The 10517-nt window shown below is 29.2% G+C and overlaps 1 long non-coding RNA gene across 1 annotated transcript; it reads left to right on the forward strand.

Moving 5' to 3' along the window:
• Positions 1-473: 473 nt before the first annotated feature.
• On the forward strand, positions 474-1814 carry LOC124922241. The gene is made up of 2 exons (XR_007097783.1): positions 474-791; positions 1510-1814. It is a non-coding gene; the product is annotated as an uncharacterized LOC124922241 (long non-coding RNA).
• Positions 1815-10517: the final 8703 nt, after the last annotated feature.

Below are 10517 nucleotides of genomic sequence, written 5' to 3' on the forward strand. Positions count from 1 at the left end.
ATGTTAAAAAATATTGTTAGTATAAAATAAAATATTATTAATAAAAATAATATTTGAAATTAGATTGGTCTATTCTGCCTCAAATCCAATTTGACTGCACCGGAAGAATGTATGCCCTTCTCACCCATGTGACAGATGGTGACTCCTTCATCGCATCCTTTGCTGAGGTAGAGTGCCTGAAAGAAGAGCTTACTAAGCCAAGAAGATTCATATAGAGCCAAACATACGGTTTTTTCTCATCAAGCAGCAATCAAATCCTGAGAGTAGGGTAGAATCGCCAAGTCGTCTAGCACCGTTCTATAATTATAAATTAATTTAAAAAATGAATTATATAGATATAAATTGTATTAATTAATAATAATAATAATATCATTAATTTATATAATTAATTATAAATATCATTTATTAATAATTTAATTGAATTTTGATAACCCTAATATGTTTTGTTTTGATAACTTATATAAGTTAAACAATAAAAATAAAACCAAAAAGCATATAACATTCATTAAACAAACTCTATCCATCCGGCCGGCAAACCCTACTTCTTCCTGAGTATGAAGGGAAACACAACCGTCAAAGGCATTCATTCTCTCACATGCTTAATTTGGCCAACTTGGCTGAAGAGGTTCAAATCGCATCTCTGATCAAGAAGTTGAAGAAAGGTGGTTTCAGAGACACTGAAAAGACTTGTTGGGGAGCTAAAGAAGACCCCTGAGGTAACCAAACTGTAGATCTGGTTTTTACAGCTCACCCAACTCAATCGATCCCCTTCTGCTGCGGAAACATGGAAGGTTCGTTTCTTCGAGTTTTCATTGCAATTAGAGAGTAATGTTATTATGCCTGTACCAAACTGTAAATTAATTCATTAATCTCATCTTTCTTTCGGCGCTTCCTCTTCTTCTTCCACTGCAATTAGAGAAACAATAGATCTAAATATTCCATAGAATAACATCGAGAAATCGAATCTGTTCAATCATAGCACCACCAGCGATTCATCTTAGATCTAATTAATTTAACAAGAATTTCTAAACATATGATTGTTGTTATACAAACAAAGATTATCAACATCGTAATAGATCTATGTTCGGAGATTTAACAGACTTGGATCTCAAGATAGGAATAAGTTATTTCAAATCGAACAAGTATGATGATAAGATCAAATTTCACGGTGATTAAAAGGAAAGATATACAGATTCAGTGATGATCAACCATTACAGAATCGAGATCGTACCTTAGCTCTCATCGCAGTTGTTAGATTCTTCAAGCTTTTTCTCTCGGCTACAAAGAATAGCGACTTGGCTTCTTTTAGGTCTGTTCTAGGTATTTAAAGGATAGGGTTTTTAATAAGAGAATAGAGTTGGGCTTCAATTATCTATAACTAAAAGAAGATCCACTGCAAAATGATGAATGCTGATTCAAGTGTTTCTTTCTCCTTTATAGGATCCGAGATACATAATTATTATTAATCTTTTCGATTTCGTGTTCAAATTGTCTTTGACATCTATACAGGTTATCCACCTCGAGTTACACCCGAGGTCACAAGGGTGTGACGTCTGTTTACTGGCAAGAATGATGGCTGCAAACTTGTACTATGCACAGATTGAAGATCTGATGTTTGAGGTTTGAATAAAGACTTCTGTTCCTTAAAAAAATCTTTACTGTCTTCATTCGACCATTTCAAAGATGAAAAATCTTTACTGTCTTCATTCGAACATTTCAAAGATGTTCTAAATGATTCATTATAAATTCTTGTTTGTCAGTTGTCCATGTGGGCGGTGTATATTATGTTTGTATTATTGAATTTTATGTTTGTATATTTCATCTAAAGTATTTCATTAAGTTATATCTTGAATATATAAGGCCTTGTTCTCTTTGAATTTTTTAAAAAATTCATTCCAAATCAATTTTCCAATCAATCACTTCTCAACCATCACATCACTCATTTCATTAACCAAAATACTAAAATACCCTCTATTTTAAATTATTATTTTTTATTTTATTCATATATATCAATACCCTTAAGTTTTTTTTACCAAAAATAATCATCACCTCCTCAAAATCATCACCAATCAATACATTTTTTCCGCTCTAGGTTTTTTTAAAACCCCAATATCCAAACAAGGCCTAAAACTATTTTGAAATAGAGTAACTTTAAATGTTTAATAAATTAATTAATTTTAGATATATAATAAATTAATTTTAAATAAATGGTAACAATATGTATATTTTCTTTGACAATTCAAATAAAAAAATTGATAAATCAATTATTATGTTTAAATTTCTTTTATTATTTAGTTTTTTTTAACTAATTTTGTTACTCATTTTTTAGTTGTATAAATATTTTAAAATTATATATATAATTAGTGAGACAAATTATATTAATATATGTGAAATTATATATTTAAAAAAAGTATTTATCATCTATGTAAATTTTTTTATTTCATATATTTATATCTCAATTATTTATATTAACCGTTGTCATTTTTTTATTTCATATATTTATATCTCAATTATTTATATTAATCGTTGTTATTTTTAAATGTATAATATAAATTTTTTGGTTTTAATTTGATTCAAATAAGATGTTAACTAATTTATCATATTTAAAATAAAAAAAATAAATTAAATTAAACAATTTTAAGTGAAAAAAATATGTATATCAAAAAATATATTATAAACTCATTTTTGATAAAAAGAAAATATAAAAAAATATTAACACATTAAAATATTAAAATATTCTTTACTTTAAATTATTATTTTTATTTTATTTATATATATTAATACATTTTATTTTATTTTTATCAAAAATAATTATTATTTTTTCAGAATCATCAATAATTATTCTTTTTTTTTTCTCTCTAATTTTTATAAAACCTCACTCCAAAAAAGTCATGGTCTTAATCTTCGAAATCGAATGAAACTAACTTGAAGGGATTTTTGGCCTTATAAATCATAACTTTTATAAATAAATGGATAAGCACAAATGTAGAAATTTAATATGATTAAATTATTAAGTATATTGACGGGTTATTTATTTAATCTTTGTGGCCATATTTTTAATATAGTCAATTACACTTAAACCACCTATTTATTATTATATGCATGGACTTAAAAAAATAGTTGAGAATTTTGTTTCATCTATTTGCTTTTTTCTATAATATTTTTATTTTGTCTTTTGTTATATAACATAGCTTATCATATATCCTATATGATTACTATCTTGTCAAGATACATGCTCTATAGTTGTATCATTGAGTTGTATTCATTCAAATAATTGGGTACATTTTCCTTCTTTGACTGAACATTTCAGGCTGAATCAAAGATACAAATCCAGAGACATTACTGGTATGAAAAGAAGACAATACAGAACATTACTTATATGAAAAGAAGACAATACATAACATTACTTATATGAAAAGAAACATTACTTGAAAAGCGATTTATATGTAAAGAAGACATTAGTATGAAAAGAAGACATTACTTATATGAAAAAATGGTTGAAAAGAATTAGACCGTTTAAGAAATATACAAGAAGCCTCCCTTACTATAAGGTCCAATTGTCGAGGCTTCACATGCTTGTGTAGTGAGTGGGAATTATAAACCTATATTTATAATTAATGAGATTTGAGATTCTTAAGACAATTACGATGCAAGTAGAAAAATCGAGCTAAAAATAGCATAAAATAAAGGTCACATTGCACTAAAATCATGCAGATAGCTAGAAGAATCGAAAAACGACATAGTCAAAGTCATTTTTAGTTTCTCATGCATTTTAAAACTAATGGTGAAGTCAGATTTCAAATAAGATGTACACAACAAAATCAAGAAAAAAGTAGCATAAAACGAGAATTCGACGAGGGAGCAACTTTTTTTTTTTGGGGGAAAACGACTTAGCGTCATTTCATTAAAAATTCCCAAAAACGGGAAAAAAAAAACCACGAGTTTAAGAGATCATTCTAGACAGGCCTAGAATGATTTTGAAGTCGTAACATTCTGAATAAAAGCTAAAAACGTAAATGAATTATCTGTTTACAATGCTTTTAATTCTAGTGAGTTTAAAAAACGGTAAATTCCAGTTCCTGCAGATATTCCAGTTCTGCTCCGTGCTTGGAATTCCTCTCCACGTTCCCGCGAGGGCGCTGCAATCCGATACAATATCTTTCCATAACTCGTCAATGCTCCTGCGGGTTCTGTCATATACCCTTGCATTCCGTTCTTGCCAAATGTTATACACCATTGCTCCAAAGCCGCACTTGAACACGCTTGTTGCAAATCTATTTCCCTTGGCTTTGAGTAGTGCCGCTTCTTTGATTTCATTCCATTCGCTCGGGAAACTGATCAGCTCCAGGCTTTTATAGAATCTGTCCCAAAACTCCGAAGCAATACAACAGCTCCCGAATAGGTGATCTATGGTTTCTTCATTTCCTATGCATAGAAGACAGTTCGCGTCCGGGATGCTCATATACTTACTGATACGATCACGTGTGTTAAGTCTTTCCCAGAAGGCGAGCCATAGGATGAACTGGTGTCGAGGGATAATCTTCGTTGACCATACAAGAGGAGCCCATTCTACTTTCTGCGCTTTTTCCCGGATTACCTCCCATATTTTCTTCAATACCAGCTTCCCATTGTCCTCAGCTTTCCATTCATGAATATCCGGTCTGTCGTGTAGTTGTATGTTACTTATATGATCAAGTATCCTCTTTCCTTCTGGAATTCTTCTCAAGAGCAAGTTCCAATTCCCGTATTTGATGTCTCTGATTTTCGCTTTTGCGCAGTCCCTTCTGATACGAATATTTTGAAACTGCTCCTTGTCGATGATGGACTGGTTTTCAAACCAAGGGTCGTGCCAGAATAGAGTGCATTTCCCGTCCCCTAGTCGGATGTCATACAGATCTGCAATATCGCTTCTTAGTTTAAGAATCTTTTTTAGAGACCAACTCATACCTTCGTGAATTTTGCAGGTCCAGATGCTGGTTTCGTGTTTCATAAATCGACGAGGGAGCAACTTGCGATGCACCCATTCCCGTTACGAGACTTAAATGATGCCCCAGGTCGAAAAGAGACCAAGACTTCGTCAGTCATGTCAATAATAGATTGACATTTCGTCGACTAATATATATATATATATATATATATATATATATATATATATATATATATATATATATATATATATATATATAAATTTTCAAACATTTAGATTGAACTCTAGCGAAATCACACTATCCTATATATTAAAGGAATCAAATAAAATTGATTGTTTTCAAATTTTATGTGAACATATATATATATATCAAAATTAATTATATTAAAAAATAGAATAAACACATTTGTAGAATTATTATGAAAATATTATATTAATCTAAATTCCTTCTAATCAAATCATCGATATCAAATCTTATATAAAATGATATAAAATTTGAATAAAAGATTTAGTTTACGAAATTAACCTACAAATATCTAACCATGATTATCTCTTAAAAACAAACTCTTAATTTTTAAAAATTGTTTGATTTATTGTTACATCTATGATAACATCTAGCAAATCAAGTGTGAGATATGAATAACACATGAGAATATAATGAATTTTAATTTTTAAAATAGAATTAGATATTAGAATTTGAAATAGTTATATAGCTTTAACATGTTATATCGAATTTTTACCTAAATAATTTTGATTAGTCGTTTTACAAATAATCATATTTCAATTGCATTTTTTGTTTCAATTGCATTTTTTGGAATGAAGATAGTACAAATCATGACAATGACAGATTTATATTTAACTTTATAAATTGTTACATCCCTCATAATGGTAACTTGAGATCCTCTACTACCAAGTTAGTATGTTCCCATGTTCCCCTCTCACAAGGTGAGGGGTAGTATGGTAAATAAATATTTATTTATTTATTTACCATACTACCCCTCACCTTGTGAGAGGGGAACATGGGAACATACTAACTTGGTAGCAGAGGATCCTATTACCATAATGGTTCATAGCCCTATAATTAAGGGTTGGGATTAGATTGGGGATAGATTTTTTTGCTATTGGTATAATTGGGGCTCTTGCAAGACTTTTGTTTAGTAACCCAGTTACAAAATGAATAATAAATCCCTTTTAAATCCCCAAATTCAATTCAAACTCTTACCCCTTTACTTTAGTTGGAAAGCCACCAAAAAACCCATTTTTAATAAAATTGAAGACAAGTACTCGTATGTGTCTAGTTTTACCCACAAACAGACAAACAAACATCAAAATGTTAATTAATTTGGTAATTTGTATTGCAGGATTCTAGTGCAAGAGTTGTGCATTGCAACATTTCTTCATGGGATGCTATGATTACCTCTACGGAAAGCATTACTACTTCGCATACTTATTCCTCCAAACGATTACTTATACGATCACGGGTCTTGGATACATAGGCGCCATTGTTCCATAGATCAACCCGAGCCGAGCCAAAAGTGATTTACAAGTAGTCTTGTGATGAGTGTCCTGTCCTAAGGGCCAACACAAAAGTAGGCAGATTCATTGAGATCAATCTTCTTGGTTGGATTTGGAGTGGGAGGGTCTTAAATTGGTATTACTATTATTGTTACATGAATAAAGGTTCTTTCTACCTGTTGATCATCATTCAACTGCATATGTTCATATACTAAATGAGCTAAGTATTCATCTTCTTCATCCTCCCAATTTTTGCAATCATTTCCATTATCTGCAACTAGATAAAACTGAAAATAATAAGTGCAGAATCAGAACCCAAACAAACAAGTGCCATTTCATCATAAAAAATATAGAAAATGAGACTAACCTGGTGTTATTTCATCTTTCTCAAGTTCTTCATAGAAAGTTCTTTGCATTTCTAACAAAATATCCTCACATTCTCCTTGATAAGCTTCTTGAAGACCAGCATATTCCCATAACATATCATCTTCTACTGAAGTAGAAGTTAAAGATTCTTTTGTGTTCTTATTAGCATCCTGAAAGTTTCTTATCTTCTTAAAGTTGTCATCAACTATCTCCTGGAATGTCAAATTGATAACATACTGCGCCAACAAAGATATATGAATAATATGATAGAACAGAAGAATGAATTAGGAGGAATAACAATCTTATTGATGGATCCAGATTGATTCTCTTTAGTTTCAGATAATCGTAATTTCCAAAGCAAGTTAGCACGTTGCTTGTGAACCCTTTTGCAGCAGTTATCCCTGAGCTATACGCCGACAAAGAGATACATTTATATACTCTCTACCCCCTATACTTAGGCAAAGAAAGGAAACAAGATTTGCGGTTTCCCCAATTTAAAACATATCATTGTCATCGAAGCATGAAATATCAAGAAATTTTACATCGACATGTTTCGAGGATTACCGAAACATGGGTTTTGATTGCGTACCTTCTCCTTCCAGTGGGAATAACCACGAAAATTGGAGCTTTTGATGTAATGTCGTCCTGGTGGCCTTCGTCTTGCGCCATTTACAAGAAATTAAAAGCAATCAGAAACCAAAGTATGACATAGATGTAAATAATGTAGATAACAGCAGATAATTTGCAAAGACGCTTAATTTTATTATGAAAACAAGCATGCACAGTCAGTTACATTAACATAATGATAAATTAGTTATGTGCTTGTGCCAAAAAACAACAAATTGTAATAATTTCTTGGCCCCAGGACTACCAACAAATATATAACACCATGTCACCCTCAAGAATAAGAATGTTAAATGATACGTCATTCAATGGTATATAATAGAAATTAACATGTAAAGCCTTAAAGAAAGATTATTGATAGGTGACTTGACCACAATGAAAACTCAATTTCTAACAAAGGATTCCTAAAGCAAATGGAACTGATATCATCATAAGTTCATAACATAATCAAATCCCATATTTCAACCTATATATAAGAATGAGAAAATTCAAGCTCAAAATATAATTCAATAGACGGAAAGAAAATCACTAAGAGTTGTAGACTATATAACCAATCAACCCCGGTCCAGCACTAAATATATGTTCACTAAGAGCATCTCCAATGGAGCTGCAAAACGAAACCCAAAATGGGATCAACAGCTCCAACAGTACGCAAAACGAAAACCTAAAATGGGATAACCCATCCTCCCTCTCCAAAAGCTGCATATATGCGTTGCTCCTGTAGCAATCGCATATATTTTATTTTTTTTACTTTTTAGCCCTTGATCTTTTATTTAGTTCATTTTATATATTAAACTTATTTATATAATTAATTTATATATTTTATTTATATTTTAATTTATTTATATTTTAATTTATTTATATTTTAATTTGTTTATATGTTTAATTTATTTATATGTTTTATTTATTTATATTTTATATTTATCTTATATTTTATATTAAGTTTATTTATATAATTATTAATTTAATTTATATAATATTTTTTATATAACATAAATTTATAATATAATTTAAAAAATTATAATAATATTAAAAAAAATTACTTTAATATATATATATATATTATATATATTATTTTAATAAATTTTTATAATTAATTTATATTTAAGTTTAAAATATTTAGATGATATTATAATATTGTGGTGTAATTTATAAGTTTGTAAAAGATATGGATGATATTAAAAAGTTATAAAAGTTGATGTAAGAAGGAATATTATAAGAATATTCTTTTGGGTTTGAGAAGAGGTTTTTCGGTTGGAGTAGAATTACTGTTTGATGTGACATTTACACCAAAATGAGTTTAAAAATGGATTTTTCGGTTGGAAATGGTCTAAAAATACACTAAACAAAAATATATAACACTGAAAGAGAATAATAAGTGAACATGTCCAGCAGCAGCAAACATGGCCACACACAGGACGATGCAGTCCTATTTCATAACCTAGAGCTATGATACTGATTAGAAACGTGAAGGAATATTTTGATTTTTGATAAGAGCTTCATTAAACTACAAAGATCACATCAACTGCACATGTAAAAATTAAAAAATAATTTAATGATAAGTAAATTTACCATGAAAGCTTGAAAACCTATATATATATATATATATATATATATATATATATATATATATATATATATATATATATATATATATATATATATATATATATATATATATATATATATATATATATATATATATATATATAAAATGATGTTTAATTTTTAAAATATTCGGATTAGCATGTCAAGAGTTATAATTAATTTAAATATACATGTGAGAGTAAATGTATATTTGGGTTAGATTGAGGGTTGACCCGTCCAAAATTTAAATGGTTAAAAATAAAATTAAAAATGCTATATGCATAAACTTAAAACGGTTAAACATAAAGATATATGTTTAGGGTTTAGGGTTTAGGATCAACTAGTATGTATCCCGTGCATTTGCACGAGTAATAATATAAAAAATCGTGAAAAAAATATTACGGTAAAATTTTTATGGGCGGGTTAACCCACAATCCGACCCAAATATCCATTTACTCTCACATATATCCAAATTAACCACAGCTCTCGACCCGGCAATCCGGACACTTTAAAAATTAAGCATCATTATATATATATATATATATATATATATATATATATATATATATTAGTTAGTTAAAAAGTTGAACTTATATTTTTTAAATGTCCCGCGTTCATCAAATTTTGGGTTGAATTTAAAATATAAAGCATTATTAGCCTAGTTGATTAAAAAGTTGTATTTGTTTTGTTAGGTTGCAGGTTCGAACCATAACTATAACATTTTTAATTTTATTTTTAACCGTTTTAAGTTTATGGGCGGGTCAACCCACAATCCGACCCAAGTATCCATTTACTCTCACAATTATCCAAATTAACCACAGCTCTCGACCCGACAATCCGGACACTTTAAAATTTAAGCATCATTATATATATATAGATACCAAATTTGTTTTACGCGGGACATTTTAACAATATAAGTTCAACTTTTTAACTAACTAATCTATATATATAATCCGGATGGCCGGGTCAAAAGAGTAAATGAATATTTAGGTCGAATTTTGGATTGACCATTCCATAAACTAATATTATAATAATGATGCTTAATTTTCAAAGTATCTGAATTGTCGGGTTGAGAGTTGTTGTTAATTTGGATATATATGTGAGAGTAAATTGATACTTAAGTCGGATTTTAGGTTGACCCACCCATAAACTAACTAATCTGTCCGGATTGCCGAGTCGAGAGCCGTGGTTAATTTGGATATATATATGAGAGTAAATGAATATTTGATTCGGATTTTGGATTTTGGATTTTGGATATATATATATATATATAATGATACTTAATTTTAAAAGTGTCTGGATTGTCGGATCGAGAGATATGGTTAATTTAAATATATATGTGAGAGTAAATAGATATTGGATCGAATTATGGGTTGACCGTCTATAAATATAAAACGGTTAAAAATAAAATTAAAAATAATATTATATTTTAACGTAATTTTTTTCATAATTTTTTATAATTACTCAGGCGTCTAAATGTACTGTTTATATGCTAAAT

This window comes from Impatiens glandulifera, chromosome 1, assembly GCF_907164915.1.
Source record: "Impatiens glandulifera chromosome 1, dImpGla2.1, whole genome shotgun sequence".
Taxonomy (NCBI): domain Eukaryota; kingdom Viridiplantae; phylum Streptophyta; class Magnoliopsida; order Ericales; family Balsaminaceae; genus Impatiens; species Impatiens glandulifera.